The sequence below is a fragment of the Dendropsophus ebraccatus genome, chromosome 1 (assembly GCF_027789765.1).
Source record: "Dendropsophus ebraccatus isolate aDenEbr1 chromosome 1, aDenEbr1.pat, whole genome shotgun sequence".
Lineage (NCBI taxonomy): Eukaryota > Metazoa > Chordata > Amphibia > Anura > Hylidae > Dendropsophus > Dendropsophus ebraccatus.
The window spans coordinates 43,208,950-43,229,539 of record NC_091454.1 but is presented as its reverse complement, the minus strand read 5'-3'; the positions used below and the strand labels follow the sequence as shown (position 1 = coordinate 43,229,539).

Sequence of the window (20,590 nt, the reverse complement as noted above, 5' to 3'; positions counted from 1 at the left end):
TTCCGTCGCTGTGTACTGCGCATGCGCATAGACATGCGCAGTACACAGCTGAAGTACATGGGGTGGGTGGCGGCGCCATTTTCTTGAAGTCTCGGCACGGGAACCAGGGAGGAGAGAGAGACAGGAGAACTGTGTGTGCAGCGCTCTCTCTCCACCCCCCCGCCGGAGTGAGAGAAACTGAATAGACTTTTGCTTTGGGTCCCGGGACACTGCTATCACCCAGCAATGTCCCGGCACCAGTCACCGTAGCTCTCTCCTTTCCCCCAGCAGCAGTTCAGCAGCGTTCTGTGGGGGAATGGGCTTGAAGATGCTGCAGGGGGGAGGATGGAGGGAGTCAGGCTGATCGCTGGGGGAGCAGGGCACAGCAGCGTCTGCTGCATGCTGTCCCCCCTGCGGCTGCCAGACCCAGGAGCGGCAGCATCACAATGGTGATGGGGTGACATCGGGGGTCTAATCGGCACAGAATAATCCTATTCAGACCTGAGAGGGATCCGGGCAGCTGTCAGAGAATCGGGCCGGCGAGGAGTCGGGGTGCGCGCTCCGGGCTGTAACAGAATGCAGATTGGGAGATGGGGCAGCCCCGGCGTCCAGGGCCACCAGGTGGAAACAGCGTCGGCCGGTGGATGCCAGGGCTGCCCCATCTTCCGGTTTGCATTCCACTCCTGTTACAGGCCGGAGCGGGGGAGCCCCGCGCACCCTGACTCCTCACCGGCCCGGTTCTCTGACAGCTGCCCGGATCCCTCTCAGGTCTGAATAGGATTATTCTGCGCCGATTAGACCCCCGATGCTAAATCCACCCCCTCATCTCCTCACCTTCTCTGTCAAATCCCCTCATCCCCACCTCTGTCACCCCCATGATCCCCTCACCACCTCTGTCACCCCCATGATCCCCTCACCTCCTCTGTCACCCCCATCATCCCCTCACCTCCTCTGTCACCCCCATCATCCCCTCACCTCCTCTGTCACCCCCCATCATCCCCTCACCTCCTCTGTCACCCCCATCATCCCCTCACCTCCTCTGTCACCCCCATCATCCCCTCACCTCCTCTGTCACCCCCATCATCCCCTCACCTCCTCTGTCACCCCCATCATCCCCTCACCTCCTCTGTCACCCCCATCATCCCCTCACCTCCTCTGTCACCCCCATCATCCCCTCACCTCCTCTGTCACCCCCCATCATCCCCTCACCTCCTCTGTCACCCCCATCATCCCCTCACCTCCTCTGTCACCCCCCATCATCCCCTCACCTCCTCTGTCACCCCCATCATCCCCTCACCTCCTCTGTCACCCCCATCATCCCCTCACCTCCTCTGTCCACCCCCATCATCCCCTCACCTCCTCTGTCACCCCCATCATCCCCTCACCTCCTCTGTCACCCCCATCATCCCCTCACCTCCTCTGTCACCCCCATCATCCCCTCACCTCCTCTGTCACCCCCATCATCCCCTCACCTCCTCTGTCACCCCATCATCCCCTCACCTCCTCTGTCACCCCCATCATCCCCTCACCTCCTCTGTCACCCCCATCATCCCCTCACCTCCTCTGTCACCCCCATCATCCCCTCACCTCCTCTGTCACCCCCATCATCCCCCTCACCTCCTCTGTCACCCCCATCATCCCCTCACCTCCTCTGTCACCCCCCATCATCCCCTCACCTCCTACTTTTCTTCGGGCCCCCCCCCCCCCCCAGTTGCTCCCCCCGTCACCCCAGCCTCTCTGCCCCCCGTCACCCCAGCCTCTCTGCCCCCCGTCACCCCAGCCTCTCTGCCCCCCGTCACCCCAGCCTCTCTGCCCCCCGTCACCCCAGCCTCTCTGCCCCCCGTCACCCCAGCCTCTCTGCCCCCCGTCACCCCAGCCTCTCTGCCCCCCGTCACCCCAGCCTCTCTGCCCCCGTCACCCCAGCCTCCCTGCCCCCCGTCACCCCAGCCTCTCTGCCCCGTCACATCAGCCTCTTTCCCCCCCCCCCCCCCCCGTCACCCCAGCCTCCCTCTGCCCCGTCACCCCAGCCTCTACCCCTACCCTACCTGTGCAATGTGTGACACAGCGGACACCAGCGAACACTAGCCTGTACATACATGTATATATATATATATATATATATATATATATATATGTGTGTGTGTATATATATATATGTATGTATGTATGTATGTATGTATGTATGTATGTATGTACAGGCTAGTGTTCGCTGGTGTCCACTGTGTCACACATTGCACAGGTAGGCGGGATAGATAGATAGATAGATATACACACAGGAGAGTACAGGCTATTGCTCTCTGGTGTCCGCAGTGTCACATGCTTCTTCTAGCTGTACTGCTGTGCAGACAACAACAAAATGGCGCTGCCCAACAGTACACATAATATCACCTTTCCTCTCTTTGTTCTTTTGTGAAAAGAGGGGGGAGGTGATGATGTCACAGTAGCTGAGCAGGGACAGCCTCTTTTTTTTCAGCATCCCTATTTCATGGCTCCCCCTGGTGGCCATCACTGGGAAATATGAAAAATTAGATCGTTAATATTTCATATTTCCTTACATGTAAAAAAAGAAATGAAAAACACATAAATTAATAAAAAAAAAATAATTTAGTTTTAACACTTTCAATTTTTTTTTTACTTGGCGACACGTTCCCTTTAAGTGTACCTGTAATGGTTATCTTTAGATAACCACAGAGAGAAAGTTTACACTGAGATTGCTAAAGCAACTGTACAACGCCCCTCAAGTTTCATGCATATGCCCTATCAGACATAGAACTATGCATGAAAACCATTAAAGCATCGTATGGATGCCCGTCCAACTGTATTTCTCAGCACAAAATTCCAATCTACTCATGCCCAATGTAAAGATCAGGTGGGAAATGTATATAACCTCTACAATTAATTTTTTTTTTTACTAAAATAACTAAATTTATAGCAGTAAATTATGTTTTTGCATTTTCATTCTGGTTGCATTCCTTAAAAAGTGGTGGTGCCATGAAGCACAGGTAAAATCAGATGTGTACCACATACATATATGTAAAGGAGAAGAAAAGTGTTGTTTTCAGTATCTTACATCAATGTACCAAGTTTTTCCCTATGGATCCTAACCACCCAAGCCTTTTGAAAATTATAAGGTTAGGGCTGGGTGATATGGCCAAAAATAAAATCTCGATTTTTAATTTTTTTGGGACGATTTAAATTAAGAATTAAAGCTTGATTTTTGCTTGATTTTTTTCTTTTTGCTAAGTAAACAGAACATTTTTCTTTTTGCAGCATCAGATACTATTTTAATGACGTTTGAGACAACTTTATTGCTTCCCAGTGTGACAGTGCTCCCCCTGTGCCCCCATGTAGTAGGCAAGCCCCTTCTGTGCCCCATCTAAGTAGCTTTCCCAAATATGTGCAACTCTGTGCCTCCATATAGTATAGGAGATCTTCTCCGTGCCTCCATCTAGGTAGAGTGTAGTAGTGGAGGTATAGTGGATAAGGGGTGTAGTAGTAGTAGTAGTAGTACAGGTATAGATGAGGGGGGGGGTGACTAAGGAAGATTGCACATAGCCCTCCTCTTCCTCTCACCCCGGAACACAAGTTCCTTTCCCGGCCACACATGCAGGTCAGGCCTGGTCTCTGGAAGAGGCTACAGAGACTGCAGGATAAGGTGATGTCGTCGCTGCGGGTCCTGGAGCTGTACAGCGGGATCGGGGAGTGAAGTGCACTCCCCGATCCCACTGTACAGCTCCAGGACCCGCAGCAACGCTATCACCCCATTCTACAGTCCCTGCGGCCTCCTCCAGAGACCGGGGACCTGCATGTGTGGCTGGGAGGGGAGCTGGACGCAAGGGACCAGGCAGGTCAGCCGCAGCTCTGAGCGGGTAAAGGACACCATTGTCACATCTCTCCGGACTGGCCGCACGCCCTACACCTCCTCTCACCACTCTGATCGCCCACCCTGCACCTCACTGCTGGCAATGATTTTTTGTGAAAATCGAATTTACGATTTTCACAAAAAATCTTAATAGATTCTAACATTCTGTTTGAATTAATCAAATTAATTTGATTAATCGCCCAGCCCTAAGTAAGGTGTGTGCAGAAAACCTGTAGCTTATAAAAAGTGTATACACAGTCAAGTTCCACCATAAATCACCCTGTTCAAGCACTACTTCCCATCCTTGAGAAGACAAAAAAGGGAAAATTTCAAAGTTTCCAATACAAAGAGTGTATAAAATTCTTCTTTATTGCATCTACAATAGAGGCATCTAACATACAATAGTCAATGCATTTTGACTACTCCCGGTCATACTACCATTGTGGTCCGTTTAACCCCTTCCCTTCCGGGCCAATTTTCATTTTTCCTCCTAGTGTTTGAAAGGCCACAGCGCTTGCATTTTTTCACCTACAGACCCACATGAACCCTTATTTTTTTTGCACCACTAATTTTACTTTGCAATGGCAGATTTAATTTTTGCGTAACATATGCTGCGGAACCAGAATAAATTTATATGGGCGGCGAAATTAAAAATAAAAGGCAGTATTTTTTAATTTATGATGGGGTGGGGGTGGGGGGTGGGGGGGGGGACTGACAAACTATGGTAAAACTGACAAGTTATCTATGACAGGCTCCCGACCCCCCGCTAGAGCCCCCTATACTTACCTGATCGCGCCGGGTCCCGCTTCTTGATCCGATCCGGTGGCAGAGATTTCAGCACCCGAAGCCCGGCGCACGTGCTCCTGAGAGGAGTCCTACGCTCATAGAGAATGAATAGAGCTTCGGACTCAATCATTCTCTATGGGCATCGGACACATCGAAGGAGTGCGCGCGCCGGGCTTCGGGCGCTGAAATCTCTGTCACCGGACCGGATCAAGAAGCGGGACCCGGCACTATCAGGTAAGTATAGGGGGTCGGGAGCCTTTCAGCCCGGAACGGGGGGTGACAGGTCCTCTTTAACCCTTTGAGGACCAGGCCCAAAAAGACCCAGTGGACTGCGCAAATTTTGATCTTTGCGCTTTTGTTTTTCCCTCCTCCCCTTCTAAGAGCTCTATCAGTTTTCTATCTAAAGGGCCATGTAAGGGCTTGTTTGTTACAGGAATAGTTGTACTTTGTAATGGCGTCTTTCATTTTACCATAACATGTATGACAGAATCCCAAATATATTATTTATGAAGATCTAAATAGGTGAAATCGTAAAAAAAGAATGCAATATGGTAACATTTAGGGGGTTTCTGTGTCTACGTAATACACTATATGGTAAGAATGACATGATACCACTATTCTATAGGTCAGTCCGAACACAACCATATGCAGGTTTACACAGATTCTCTAATGTTATATTTTTTTAATGAAATCCTTTTTTCGGCAATTATTAATAAAATGGGCCTATTATGATGCTTATAAAAGTTTTATTTTTTCACATATGGGGCTGTATGGGGTGTCATTTTTTCCGCCATGATCTCTAGTTTTTATTAATACCATATTTGTGAAGATCGGAAGTTTTGATCACTTATTAATTTTTTAATATATATATATATATATATATATATATATATATATATATATATATATATATATATATATATATATATATATATATTTTAACATAAAATCGCTAATCAAGCGCACTTTTTCCCCTCTTTTCGTCCACGCCGTTTACAGTTCGCAATGAAGCTTGTTATAATTGAATAGATCAGACAATTACGCACACTACGGTATATATGTTTATTTATTTTTATATGTTTTATTTATATAATAGGAAAGGGGGGTGATTTAAACTTATTGGTGGAGGGGCTTTGGGGTAGTGTGTTAGTGATTTTAATTTTTTTTTATACATACATTTTGAGTCCCTTTGGGGGACTTTTACATCCATTAGTTTCATTTTCTAATTTCTGTGCAGGCTCAGTGAACAGATCACCGAGAGGTGAGAGACCTCCGGCGGTCCCTTTTAACGATCGGGAGCCCCGGGAGTCCCCTGTCACATACACTTAAACACCGCGCCACGATCGGAGCACACCTGCTAGGAAGAGTGCTCCGCTCCGGAGCACGCTTCATAGCTTAGGACGTACCGGTACGTCCAGGGTCGTCTGGGCACAGACTTCCAGGACGTACCGGTACGTCCTAGGTCGTCTAGGGGTTTAAGAGTCACTGTCGTGTTTTGTTTTTTTTTGTTTTGTTTTTTGCAGAAATCATTAGTCCAGGCGATTTTAAGAAACTTTGTAATTGGGTTTATTATTAGGCAAATATGCAATTATCCGCATTTTAAAAGACTTTCCCCAGGTCCCCCCCCCTCCCTCCTCTTTTCCATTCACTGCAATATATCAGGAAATAGTGACTTGTTGCATCAGACAACGCTGTCTGTTTTATAGAGAGGAGAAGGGAAAGGAGGAAGGAGGGACATGAGTTGGCAGCGTGGAGAACAAAGGATTACAGGCATGGGTGAAGCTGTATTCAGAGGTCTGAGAGGACAGTGCTGACTGTCAGAGGAGATAGGCGGGTCATGTAGTTGTAAATTACCTCTTTGTAGTCCTGCTTTGGTGTCTCAAATCCCTCTCTCCATAGGAGAACTATGAAGACAGGGGGGAGAGCTTCAAACTTCTTTTTTATGATTTTTCGGCTAATAAACCCAACTACAAAGTTTCTCAAAATCGCCTATACTATTGATTAACAGTGACACTTTAATTCCTTCACGTCAGCCATCTGTATATATACGTTCCTATTGCACATGCCCCGTGCAGTAGGAATGTACATATACGTTCCGGCTTTGACGGGGCTTTGTGATGAGAACGGGATCGCTGCAGGGACAGCGATCCCGCTCTCATCTGTGTACAGCACCGGAGATAATGAGGATCAGCTGCGATTCCGCAGCTGACCCCCATTAACCCCTTAGTGACCGCCGAAACGGCGGTCACTAATGGGCCGGTGCCGCCGCTGTATTTCATCTCCCCCCACCGTGAATGCATGGTGGGGGGAGATGAAATAAGTAAAAATTAGACCCCAGATCAGCCCCCTAGTGCCCCAGTCACTAACCCCCCCTCCCGCGGCGGCCATCGGATCCAAGATGGCCGCCGCGATCACTGTGAACAGACTAATGTCTGTTCACAGTGATCAAATAAGAAAAATGAATGAAAGCCCCATGCTCTCCGCCACCGGAGGTAGCGGAGAGCATGGGGCAGTCATCGGGACCCCCCTGTTGGGTCCCGGTACAAGCGATCAGCGGTATATACTATATACCGCTGATCCCTTGTGCCATGTGCTGCCGGCACTTTTTATCCCCTGTCACCATGAATGATTGGTGACAGGGGATAAAAAGTGATGTCCCCCCACCCCCCAAGTCGCCCCCCACCCCCCCTGTCACCCCCGTCCCCCAGTCACCCCCCCTTCCCCATATACTCACCGGATCCACGGAGCTCCTTCCTCTTCCGTGTCCTGGCTGGTTATGAAGTGCGCATGCGCTCCACAACCAGCCAAGCTCTGAAAACTTAAAGTGACAGAGACCAATTTGGTCTCTGTCACTGAACTATGATTACTGTGATAGAAAATATCACAGTAATCATAGTAATACAGTGAAAATGAATGTATAAAGTACAAAAAGTGACAAACATACAAAAAATAAAACACACACTTTTTATTATAGTAATAATTGCAGTTTACTCCCAAATTACCCCTAACCCCCCCCCCAGATTACCCGTAACCACCACAGGTCGCCCGTAACCACTGCACGTTGCCCGTAACCACCCCAGGTTGTCCGCAATCACGTCAGATTGCACGTAACCCCCCAGATTGCCCGTAACCACCACATGTTGCCCGTAACCACCACACGTTGCCAGTGACCCCCTCCAGATTGTCCGTAATCACCCCAGATTGCCTGTAACCACCCCAAATTACATGTAACCACCCCAGATTAGCTATAAGCACTTCACTCTATCCGTAACAATTCTAGATTGTCTGTAACCCCTCCAGGTTGCCCCTAACCACCGCAGGTTGGGCATATCCACCCCATATTGCCCGTAATCATGCCAGATTACATGTAACCCCCCAGATTGCACGCAACCACCGCAGGTTGCCTCTGACTACCGCACCTTGCCTGTGACCCACCTCAGATTACCTATTACCACCCCAGACTGCCCGTAACCACCCCAGACTGCCCGTAACCACCCCAGACTGCCCGTAACCACCCCAGACTGCCCGTAACCACCCCAGACTGCCCGTAACCACCCCAGACTGCCCGTAACCACCCCAGACTGCCCGTAACCACCCCAGACTGCCCGTAACAACCCCACATTACCTGTAATCTAATTTTTTTTATTGTATTTTAGTAACTGCGCTATTCTAATAACTGTTACTAGCTGCGGTTTTGCTCCAGCAAATTGGCGCTCCTTCCCTTCTGAGCCCTGCTGTGTGCCCATACAGTGGTTTATGCCCACATATGGGGTACCGTTTTACTCAGGAGAACCTGCGTTACAGATATTGGGGTACATTTTTTTCTCCTGTTCCTTGTGAAATTTAGAAATTTCAAACTAACCCAACATATTATTGGAAAAATTCAAGTTTTTCATTTTTACTGGCCAATTTTTAATACTTTCCTCTAATACCTGTGGGGCCAAAATGCTCATCCTACCCCAAGATGAATTCTTTGAGGGGTGTACTTTCCGAAATGGGGTGACTTTTGGGGGGATTCTATTCTGTAGACACTACAGGGGCTCTGCGAACGCACCTGGTGCTCAGAAACTTCTTCAGAAAAATCTGCAGAGAAAATGCTAATTGGCGCTCCTTCCCTTCTGAGCCCTGATGTGTGCCCATACAGTGGTTTATACCGACATATGAGGTACCTTTTTACTCAGGAGAACCTGCGTTACAAATTTTGGGGTACTTTTTTTCTCTTGTCCCTCGTGAAACTGAGAAATTTCAAACTAAAGAACATATTATTGGAAAAATTCGAGTTTTTCATTTTTACTGTCTACTTTTGAATACTTTCCTCTAATACCTATGGGGTCAAAATGCTCACCACACCCCAAAATGAATTCTTTGAGGGGTGCACTTTCCAAAATGGGGTGAATTATGGCGAGATTTTACTCCGCTGGCACTACAGGGGCTCTGCAAACACACCTGACGCTCAGAAACTTCTTCAGCAAAATCTGCATTGAAAAAGCTAATTGGCGCTCCTTCCCTTCTGAGCCCCGCTGTGTGCCCATGCAGTGGTTTATGCTCACATATGAGGTACCGTTGTACTCATGAGAACCTGCGTTACAAATTTTGGGGTACTATTTTTCTCTTGTTCCTCGTGAAATTGAAAAATTTCAAACTAAAGGAACATATTATTGGAAAAAATTTGAGTTTTTCATTTTTACTGTCTAATTTTGAATACTTTCCTCTAACACCTGTGGGGTCAAATTGCTCATCCTACCCCAAGATGAATTCTTTGAGGGGTGTACTTTTCAAAATGGGGTGACTTATGGTTTTTTTTTCTCTCTGCTGACACTACAGGGGCACTGCAAATGCACCTGGCGCTCGGAAACTTCTTCAGCAAAATCTGCAATGGAAAAGCTAGATGGCGCTCTCTTCCTTCTGAGCCCCGCTGTGTGCCCATACAGTGATTTACGCCCACATATGGGGTACCGTAGTACTCAAGAGAACATGTGTTACAAATTTTGGGGTGCTTTTTCTCTCATGTTCCTTTTGAAAATGAGAAACTTTAAATGTATATATTATTGGAAAATTTTAATTTTTCATTTTTTTACGGCCTAATGGTAAATACCTTCCTCCAGCCCCTGTAGGGTTAAAATGCTCATTATACCCCTAGATTAATTCTTTAAGGTGTCTAGTTTCCAAAATGGGGTCACTTATGGGGGTTTCCAGTATACAAACCTCCTAAATCAACTTAAAATAAGAACTGGTCCCTAAAAAAATCAGTTTTGGAAACTTTCACGAAAATGTGGTAATTTGCTGATACATTTCTAACCCCCGTAACACCCTAAAAAAGCAAAATATGTTTATGAAATGAAGCCAGAATAAAGAGGACATATTGGTAATGTGACTTAGTAACTAATTTATGTAATACAACTTTCTTTTTTTAGAAGCAGAGAATTTCAAAGTTCATAAAATGCAAATTTTTTCAATTTTTCATGATATTTTGATGTTTTTCACAAAAAACACACAAAGTACTGACCAAATTTTGCCACTAATATAAAGTGCCATATGTGACGAAAAAACAATCTCAGAATCGCTAGCATACGTTAAAGCATCACTGAGCTATAAGCGCATAAAGTGAGACAGGTCAGATTTTGAAAAATGAGCCTGGTCTTTTAGGTGCAAATTGGCTTGGTCTTGAAGGGGTTAAAGGGGTAGTGCGGCGCTAAACATTTATTCACTAAATAACACACATTACAAAGTTATACAACTTTGTAATGTGTGTTATTAACGTGACTGGCCCCCTTCCCAGTGTTCCAAGCACCCCGGAATGACATCTTCGGGAGGCCGGCAGGACCGCTCCAGCTGTCCCTCATGCCGGCCCCCCTCTTGTAAAACTTTGTAATGTGTGTTATTTAGTGAATAAATGTTTAGCGCTGCACTCTATTGCCATGCTTATAACGCTTTGCTCACTTGGCCCTATAGACCAAAGGATAAGTCATTTTTTGCGCCATGATGTGTACTTTATCAGTACCTTGATAGCGTATATGCGACTTTTTGATTGCTTTTTATTTGATGCGACCAAAAATACGCAATTTTGCACTTTGAAATTTTTTTACGCTTACACCGTTTACCATGCGAGATCAGGAATGTTATAATTTAATAATTCAGGCGATTATGCACGCGGCGATGCCAAATATGTTTATTTTTATTTACAAAATGGGAAAGGGGGGGTGATTTAACCCCCTTAACCCCTTCAAGACCAAGCCTATTTGCACCTAAAAGACCAGGCTCATTTTTCAAAATCTGACCTGTCTCACTTTATGCTCTTATAGCTCAGTGATGCTTTAACGTATGCTAGCGATTCTGAGATTGTTTTTTCGTCACATATGGCACTTTATATTAGTGGCAAAATTTGGTCAGTACTTTGTGTGTTTTTTGTGAAAAACATCAAAATATCATGAAAAATTGAAAAAATTTGCATTTTATGAACTTTGAAATTCTCTGCTTCTAAAAAAGAAAGTCGTATCACATAAATTAGTTACTAAGTCACATTTCCGATATGTCCTCTTTATTCTGGCTTCATTTCATAAACATTTTACTTTTTTAGGGTGTTACGGGGCTTAGAAATTTATCAGCCAATTACCACATTTTCGTAAAAGTTTCCAAAACTGATTTTTTTAGGGACCACTTCTTTTCTTAAGTTGATTTAGGAGGCTTGTATACTGGAAACCCCCATAAGTGACCCCATTTTGGAAACTAGACACCTTAAAAAATTAATCGAGGGGTATAATGAGCATTTTAACCCTACAGGGGCTGGAGGAAAGTATTCACCATTAGGCCGTAAAAAAATGAAAAATTTAAATTTTCCAATAATATATACGTTTAGATTAAAGTTTCTCATTTTCAAAAGGAACATGAGAGAAAACGCACCCCAAAATTTGTAACGCAGGTTCTCTTGAGTACTACGGTACCCCATATGTGGGCGTAAACCACTGTATGGGCACACAGCGGGGCTCAGAAGGAAGAGAGCGCCATCTAGCTTTTCCATTGCAGATTTTGCTGAAGAAGTTTCCGAGCGCCAGGCGCATTTGCAGTGCCCCTGTAGTGTCAGCAGAGAGAAAACCCCCCATAAGTCACCCCATTTTGGAAAGTACACCCCTCAAACAATTCATCTTGGGGTAGGATGAGCATTTTGACCCCACAGGTGTTAGAGGAAAGTATTCAAAATTAGACAGTAAAAATGAAAAACTTGAATTTTTCCAATAATATGTTCCTTTAGTTTGAATTTTCTCCATTTCACGAGGAACAGGAGAGAAAATTCACCCCAAAATCTTTAACGCAGGTTCTCCTGAGTAAAAAGGTACCTCATATGTCGGTATAAACCACTGTATGGGCACACAGCCGGGCTCAGAAGGGAAGGAGCGCCAATTAGCTTTTTCAATGCAGATTTTGCTGCAGAAGTTTCTGAGTGCCAGGTGCGTTTGCAGAGCCCCTGTAGTGCCAGCGGAGTAAAATCTCGCCATAAGTCACCCCATTTTGGAAAGTGCACCCTTCAAAGAATTCATCTTGGGGTGTGGTGAGCATTTTGACCCCACCGGTATAAGAGGAAAGTATTCAAAAGTAGACAGTAAAAATGAAAAACTCGAATTTTTCCAATAATTTGTTCCTTTAGTTTGAAATTTCTCAATTTCACAAGGAACAGGAGAGAAAATTCACCCCAAAATCTGTAACGCAGGTTCTCCGGAGTAGAACGGTACCGCATATGTGGGTATAAACCCCTGTATGGGCACACAGCCGGGCTCAGAAGGGAAGGAGCGCCAATTAGCATTTTCCGTGCAGATTTTTATGAAGAAGTTTCTGAGCGCCAGGTGCATTTGCAGCGCCCCTGTAATGTCTACAGAATAGACCCCCCCAAAAAGTCACCCCATTTTGGAAAGTACACCCCTCAAAGAATTCATCTTGGGGTAGGATGAGCATTTTGGCCCCACAGGTATTAGAGGAAAGTATTCAAAATTGGCCAGTAAAAATGAAAAACTTGAATTTTTCCAATATGTTGGTTTAGTTTGAAATTTTTAAATTTCACAAGGAACAGGATAAAAAAATGTACCCCAAAATCTGTAACGCAGGTTCTCCTGAGTACAACGGTACCCCATATGTGGGCATAAACCACTGTATGGGCACACAGCAGGGCTCAGAAGGGAAGGAGCGCCAATTTGCTGGAGCAAAACCGCAGCTAGTAATGGTTATTAGAATAGCGCAGTTACTAAAATACAATTAAAAAAAAAATTAGATTACAGGTAATGTGGGGTGGTTACGGGCAGTCTGGGGTGGTCAGAGGCGACGTGGGGTGGTCAGAGGCGACGTGGGGTGGTCAGAGGCGACGTGGGGTGGTCAGAGGCGACGTGGGGTGGTCAGAGGCGACGTGCGGTGGTCAGAGGCGACGTGCGGTGGTCAGAGGCGACGTGCGGTGGTCAGAGGCGACGTGCGGTGGTCAGAGGCGACGTGCGGTGGTCAGAGGCGACGTGCGGTGGTCAGAGGCGACGTGCGGTGGTCAGAGGCGACGTGCGGTGGTCAGAGGCGACGTGCGGTGGTCAGAGGCGACGTGCGGTGGTCAGAGGCGACGTGCGGTGGTCAGAGGCGACGTGCGGTGGTCAGAGGCGACGTGCGGTGGTCAGAGGCGACGTGCGGTGGTCAGAGGCGACGTGCGGTGGTCAGAGGCGACGTGCGGTGGTCAGAGGCGACGTGCGGTGGTCAGAGGCGACCTGCGGTGGTCAGAGGCGACCTGCGGTGGTCAGAGGCGACCTGCGGTGGTCAGAGGCAACCTGCGGTGGTCAGAGGCAACCTGCGGTGGTTGCGTGCAATCTGGGGGGTTACATGTAATCTGGCATGATTACAGGCAATCTGGGGTGATTATGCCCAACCTGCGGTGGTTATGCCCAACCTGCGGTGGTTAGGGGCAACCTGGAGGGGTTACAGACAATCTAGAATTGTTACGGATAGAGTGAAGTGCTTATAGGTAATCTGGGGTGGTTACATGTAATTTGGGGTGGTTACAGGCAATCTGGGGTGATTACGGACAATCTGGAGGGGGTCACTGGCAACGTGTGGTGGTTACGGGCAACGTGCGGTGGTTATGGGCAACGTGCGGTGGTTACGGGTAATCTGGGGGGTTACGTGCAATCTGACGTGATTACGGACAACCTGGGGTGGTTACGGGCAACGTGCGGTGGTTACGGGCAACCTGCGGTGGTTACGGGTAATCTGGGGGGGGGGGGGGGGGGTTAGGGGTAATTTGGGAGTAAACTGTAATTATTACTATAATAAAAAGCGTGTGTTTTATTTTTTTGTATGTTTGTCACTTTTTGTACTTTACACATTCATTTTCACTGTATTACTATGATTACTGTGATATTTTCTATCACAGTAATCATAGTTCAGTGACAGAGACCAAATTGGTCTCTGTCACTTTAAATTTTCAGAGCTTGGCTGGTTGTGGAGCGCATGCGCACTTCATAACCAGCCAGGACACCGAAGAGGAAGGAGCTCCGTGGGTTCCGGTGAGTATATGGGGAAGGGGGGGTGACTGGGGACGGGGGTGACGGGGGGGTGGGGGGCGACATCACTTTTATCCCCTGTCACCAATCATTCATGGTGACAGGGGATAAAAAGTGCCTGGAGCACATGGCACAAGCGATCAGCGGTATATAGTATATACCGCTGATCGCTTGTACCGGGACCCCACAGGGGGGTCCCGATGACTGCCCCATGCTCTCCGCTACCTCCGGTGGCGGAGAGCATGGGGCTTTCATTCATTTTTCTTATTTGATCACTGTGAACAGACATTAGTCTGTTCACAGTGATCGCGGCGGCCATCTTGGATCCGATGGCCGCCGCGGGAGGGGGGGGGTTAGTGACTGGGGCACTAGGGGGCTGATCTGGGGTCTGATTTTTACTTATTTCATCTCCCCCCACCGTGGATTCACGGTGGGAGGAGATGAAATACAGCGGCGGCACCGGCCCATTAGTGACCGCCGTTTCGGCGGTCACTAAGGGGTTAATGGGGGTCAGCTGCGGGATCGCAGCTGATCCTCATTATCTCCGGTGCTGTACACAGTTGAGAGCGGGATCGCTGTCCCTGCAGCGATCCCGTTCTCATCACAAAGCCCCTGTCAGTCAGGAACGTATATGTACATTCCTACTGCACGGGGCATGTGCAATAGGAACGTATATATACAGATGGCTGACGTGAAGGGGTTAAACGATCTTTCATTTTTTTTAGACAATAGGAAGCTTAAAACATTAGCAGCAAATTTCCTAATTTTCAGTAAAATTTCTAAATCAGATATTTTTAGGGACCTGTTCAGGTTTAGGCTGGGTTCACACTACGTATATTTCAGGCAGTATTTGGTCCTCAAGTCAGGTCCTCATAGCAACCAAAACCAGGAGTGGATTGAAAACACAGAAAGGCTCTGTTCACATAATGTTGTATTTGAGTGGATGGCCGCCATATAACGGTAAATAACTTCCATTATTTCAATACAACAGCCGTTGTTTTAAATTAACAGCAAATATTTGCCATTAAATGACGGCCATACACTCAATTACAACATTATGTGAACAGAGCCTTTCTGTGTTTTCAATCCACTCCTTGTTTTGGTTGCTATACAGCCTCAAATATACGTAGTGTGAACATAGCCTTAAAGTGTATTTGAGGGGCCCGTATGTTAGAAAGCCCCACAAAGCACCCCATTGCAGAAACTGCACCCCCCACACTCTGCAAAAGCATATCCAGAAAGTGTTTTAACCCTTTAGGGGAGTCACAGAAATAAAAGCTAAGTGTGTAAGAAATTTGAACATTTTAATTTTCTGTGCAGAGATTTTATTGTAATCCAATATTTTTCATAATTATAAACCTATTACCAGAGAAATGCACCCCAATAATTATTGCCACGTTTCTGCTGTTTATAGAAATACCCCATATGTGGGCCTATTGCGCTATTTGACGCAACCACAAGCCTCAGATACAAAGGAGCGCCTAGTGAATTTCAAAGCCTCCGTTATACTTGGTCATTTCTGACTGTACCACTTCAGGTTGGCAGAGGCTCTGGGGTGCCAAAACCTAAAAAACACCCCTAAAAGGGACACCATTTAGAAAACTACACCCCTCAAGGAATGTAACAAGGGGTGCGGTGAGCATCTGGACCCCACAGGTGCTTCACAGATTTTCCGAACAATATGGCGTGAAAAAAGAAAAATTTATTTTTTACACTAAAAAGTTGTTCTAGCCTTCAATTTTTCATTTTCTTAAAGGGATAAGAGGAAAAAAAAAAAAAAAGACAATGTGTAGCGCAGTTTCTCCCGAGTACGGAAATACCCCACATGTGGCGATAAAGTGCCAAGGGGGCGCAGGACGAGCCTCCAAAGGGAAGGAGCGCCAATTGGCTTTTGGAAGCGGAATTTCACTGGAAAGGATTTCAAGGGCCATGTCGCATTTACAGAGCCCTTGTGCTGCCAAGACACTGGAAACCCCCCACAAGTGACCCCATACTGGAAACTACACCCCTCAAGGAATCTAACAAGGGGTGCAGTGAGCATATGGACCCCACTGGTGACGGGCACAAATGTGGAACAATGTGACGTAAAGTAAAAAATTTCATTTTTTCACTTTCATGGCACAAATGTGCCCGTCATCAAGGGGTCCATATCCTCACTGCACCCCTTGTTAGATTCCTTGAGGGGTGCAGTTTCCAGAATGGGGTCACTTGTGGGGGGTTTCCAGTGTTTTGGCAGCACGAGGGCTCTGTAAATGCGACATGGCGTTCATCATTCATTCTAGCCAAATCCAACCTCCAAGATCCAAATGGCGCTCCTTCCCTTCGGAGGCTTGCCCTGCGCCCAACATGGCGCTTTATGTCCACATGTGGGGTATTTATGGACTCGGGGGAAATTGCTCTACACATAGTGTGGTTTTTTTCTCTTTTAACCCCTTGTGAAAATGATAAATTCAAGGCTAAACCAACATTATAGTGTAAAAAATGTAATATTTCATTTTCACGCCACATTGTTCCACATTTGTGCCCGTCACCAGTGGGGTCCATATGCTCACTACACCTCTTGTTACATTCCTTGACGGGTGTAGTTTCCATAATGGGGTCACTTGTGGGGGGTTTCAACTGTCTTGGCAACACAGAGGCCTTTTGAATGCAACATGGCCCCTCGAAATCCATTCCATCCAAATCCAGCCTTAAAAAACGAAATGGCGCTCCTTCCCTTCGGAGGCTTACCCTGCACCCGCATGGCGCTTTATGTCCACATGTGGGGTATTTCCGTACTCAGGGGAAATTGCTCTACACATTTGGTTTTTTTTATCTTTTAGCCCCTTGTGAAAATGAAAAAATCATGACAAGATTAATGATTTAGAGTAAAAATTTTACAAAAATTACACTAAATGTTGGTCTAGCCTTGATTTTTTCCATTTCCACAAGGGGTTAAAAAAGAAAATGAACACAAAACGTGTAGGGTATTTTCCCCTGAGTATGAAAATACCCCACATGTGGGCATAATGTGCCATATGGGCACAGGGCAAGCCACCAAAGGGACAGAGTGCCATTTAGAGGCTGGAATGGAGGATGGAGGCCATGTCGCAATTACAAAGCTCCTGTGCTGCCAGGTCAGTAGAAACCCCCGACAAGTGACCCCATTCTGGAAACTACACCCCATAAGGAATCTAACAAGGGGTGCAGTGAGGATATGGACCCCACTGGTGACAGTCACTTACGTAGAACATGTGCCGAGAAAATAAAAAACACCATTTTTTTTCATTTTCACGTCCCAAATGTGGCCGTCACCAGGGGGCCATATCCCCGCTGCCCCCCTTGTTAGATTCCTTATCGGGTGTAGTTTCCAGAATGGGGTCACTTGTGGGGGGTTTCTACTGTCCTGGCCACACAAAGGCTTTGTAATTGCATCATGGCATCCTCTAATGGGAATGGCGGCCATACCTACTTAGCTGGGAAAAAGGGACAATTCTAATTTATTTTGGGGGTATTAGCCCAACTATTGGTTTATAAGGTTGGAAATGACAGGTGTCCATCAAATTCAATCTGTGTTGATCCAGAAGAAGGCAAAAAAACCCTCGTGAGGCAGACGACAGTAGCCTCATCACAGGGGAAAAATTCCTTCCCGACTCCATAATGGCGATCAGAATAATCCCCGGATCAACGTGACCCCTGAAATAGGAATAAGGGACAGAATTTAGATAATGTAGAACCCCAATGACGCGTGGTACGCCTTGAAGCGATCCAGTATGCAGAGGCCGGGGTGATCAGGACAGGTGTCACACGGGAAAATGGTGTCCTTCCTGATCCCCTGTTATGCCACACTCTGCACTTCTTCTGGGGTCTCCCTTTCTCCAGTGTGGGGGACGTCACCTGGAAAATGTTGTCCTGGTGCGATACGGGGTCCTTCATATCCAGAAGCGCTGGGTCCGCTCCATGGCTGCTAAATATTAGGGCTCTATTACTGCTTCTGATATTTTTGGATCGTGCCGCAAGCTACAGTAGCTCGGGCAGCGAGGGACCAGAAGAGGGGGTGCTGGTATAAAAGTTATCCCCGTACAGGTGGTAACCTTTATCCAGCAGTGGGAAGATCAGTTCCCGGACGATCTTTCCACTTGTTCCGAGGATGGGGGGGGGGGGAGGGGGCAGCTGGGGGCTGGATTCGGGTGTCCCTTCCTACATACACTCTAAGGGTACGTGCACACTGCGGAATCGCAACAGATAACCCTTCGTGCATTCCACAGCTGGCACCCACCGGCAGAGTGATGGAGGCGCACGTCTCCATCCGTGTCATAGACTCCATTCTATGCACGGGCGGATTCCGCTTTCCGTCCAACGTATTCATTCTTTGGATGGACGACGGAATCCGCCCGTGCATAGAATGGAGTCTATGACACGGGTAGAGACATGCGCCTGCATCAGTCCGCCGGCGGGTGCCAGCTGCGGAATGCACGAAGGGTTATCCTTCGCCATTCCGCAGTGTGCACGTACCCTAAATCTGTAAGTGTACCCTGAGGTACGCTCACAGAGTTTGGAGAATTTCACACCATACCATGATCTCTTATTGGGACGGTACTGGCGGAAAAGACGTGTCAGGGGGGCATCGTACGCTACGCTACCCCCAGACACGTCACAGGATGATGAGGATGAATGGAGGAAAGAAGGATCCCCCCCATTCATCCTCACTGGCTGTTTCGGTGTCGGAGGCAATAATAACGTATCCCTCTGACGCCGAAAACACCCTGGGGGCCATCTTTATATGGGGATTGGTATATGGGGTATGTAGTGGTGTAGTGTCAAACTTTATTCAATGTAGTGTGGTGTAACGTAGTGTTTTTTACGTGTTTTTTTTTACAGTAAGTATATAAAAAAAAACCTACGCCAAGAAAGGAGTTGCTGATAAATGCCGCACTTATGCGCGGCACTTACCAGCAGACCGTGGCAGTAGAATATAGAAAAAAAACACCCTACGCCAAAAAGGAGGAGTTGCTGATTAGCAGCGCACTTTCGTGCAATAGGGTGATAGGGTGCGGAAAATAGAAAAAAAAATTTTGGAAAAAAAAAAAAAAAAAACTTTTTCTACATTCTGAACATCCCTGTAGCTGCTGATAAGTGTATTACACATATCAGCCGCTAGAGGGCAGCAGAGCGCAAAATCCGGAAAATGACGAGGCTGGAGCCGAAAATAGCCGAAAGAAGACGACGGGGACCGCCGGAAAGATCCGAAGACGCGCCGGAAAGACGGAGGATGCCGCGAACCCGGAAGACGCCGATCAGAACCCCAGGACAGGTGAGTAATGTACAAATACCTGCTCTGGACCCCTCAGCTACCTAGCTGAGGGGTCCAGGGCAGGTATTTTTTATTTTGTGGGACTCTGATCGCCGTGCCACCGGCCCGATCGCCGTGAACGGCCGGCCGTTCACAGCGATCGGACCGGTGGCACGGTGACCACCATTACTTTTTACAGTAATAGCGGTCGGTGCCGTCCTCGGACAGCACCGACCGCCATTTTTTTTCCGGGTCTTCGATGACCCGGAAAGGTTCCGATCGCCGCTATTGGCTGATCTGAATTGATCAGCCTATAGCGGCGATCGTAAGCACGGGGGGTGTTAACCACCCCCCGTGCCGAGAAGCTAAGATGGCCTGCTATGATTTATAGCAGGCCATCTTCCCCGATCGCTGTGTGCGAACACGCAGCGATCGGGGAAACATCGGGCGTAAATTTACGCCCTGATGCGCCAAGTACCAGGGCGCGAGGGCGTAAGTATACGCCCGATGTCGTTAAGGGGTTAAGCTTTTATTAGGGGAGGGGATTTTATTATTATTAAAAACTAGGGCTGGGCGATAATGGCCTAAATCAATATCGCAGTTTATCATACATGTAGTCGCGGTAAAGATAATTTGAACGGTAATTATGACACGCCCCTTTTGAAAAACCCATTTTCCGATGGTAACACAAACGTGGATTAATTCCATATAACAATGTGCAGCAAACTTCACAAGTAATACACAACGTTTTGGCATCTCCTACACCATTTTCAAGTGCCACTTGAAAATGACATAGGGGATGCCAAAACGTTGTATATTACTTGTGAAGTTTGCTGCACATTGTTATATGGAATAAATTCATGTTTTCACGTTTGTATTACCATCAGAGTATTTTTTACTAGCTGACTTGATCCCAGGTCTGGGATTCGTCTGCTGACAGTTCGTTTATTGTGCTGCCTATATTTTTTGCTATATCTATCTATATACTGTGGGGGAGATTTATCAAACATGGTGTAAAGCGAAACTGGCTCAGTTGCCCCTAGGAACCAATCTGTCTGAGGGATGAAAGGTGGAATCTGATTGGTTGCTAGCTTTATACCATGCTTTATACCATGTTTGATAAGTCTCTCCCAGTGTGTGTGTGTGTGTGTGTGTGTGTGTGTATAA

General features: G+C 47.0%; 1 protein-coding gene across 1 annotated transcript in view; it reads right to left on the bottom strand.

Annotated features, from left to right (window-relative positions):
* ETF1 (eukaryotic translation termination factor 1) overlaps window positions 1-20,590 on the bottom strand; it is a 102,914-nt gene that overhangs the window by 29,671 nt on the left and 52,653 nt on the right. The gene's annotated exons all lie outside the window — the stretch shown is intronic.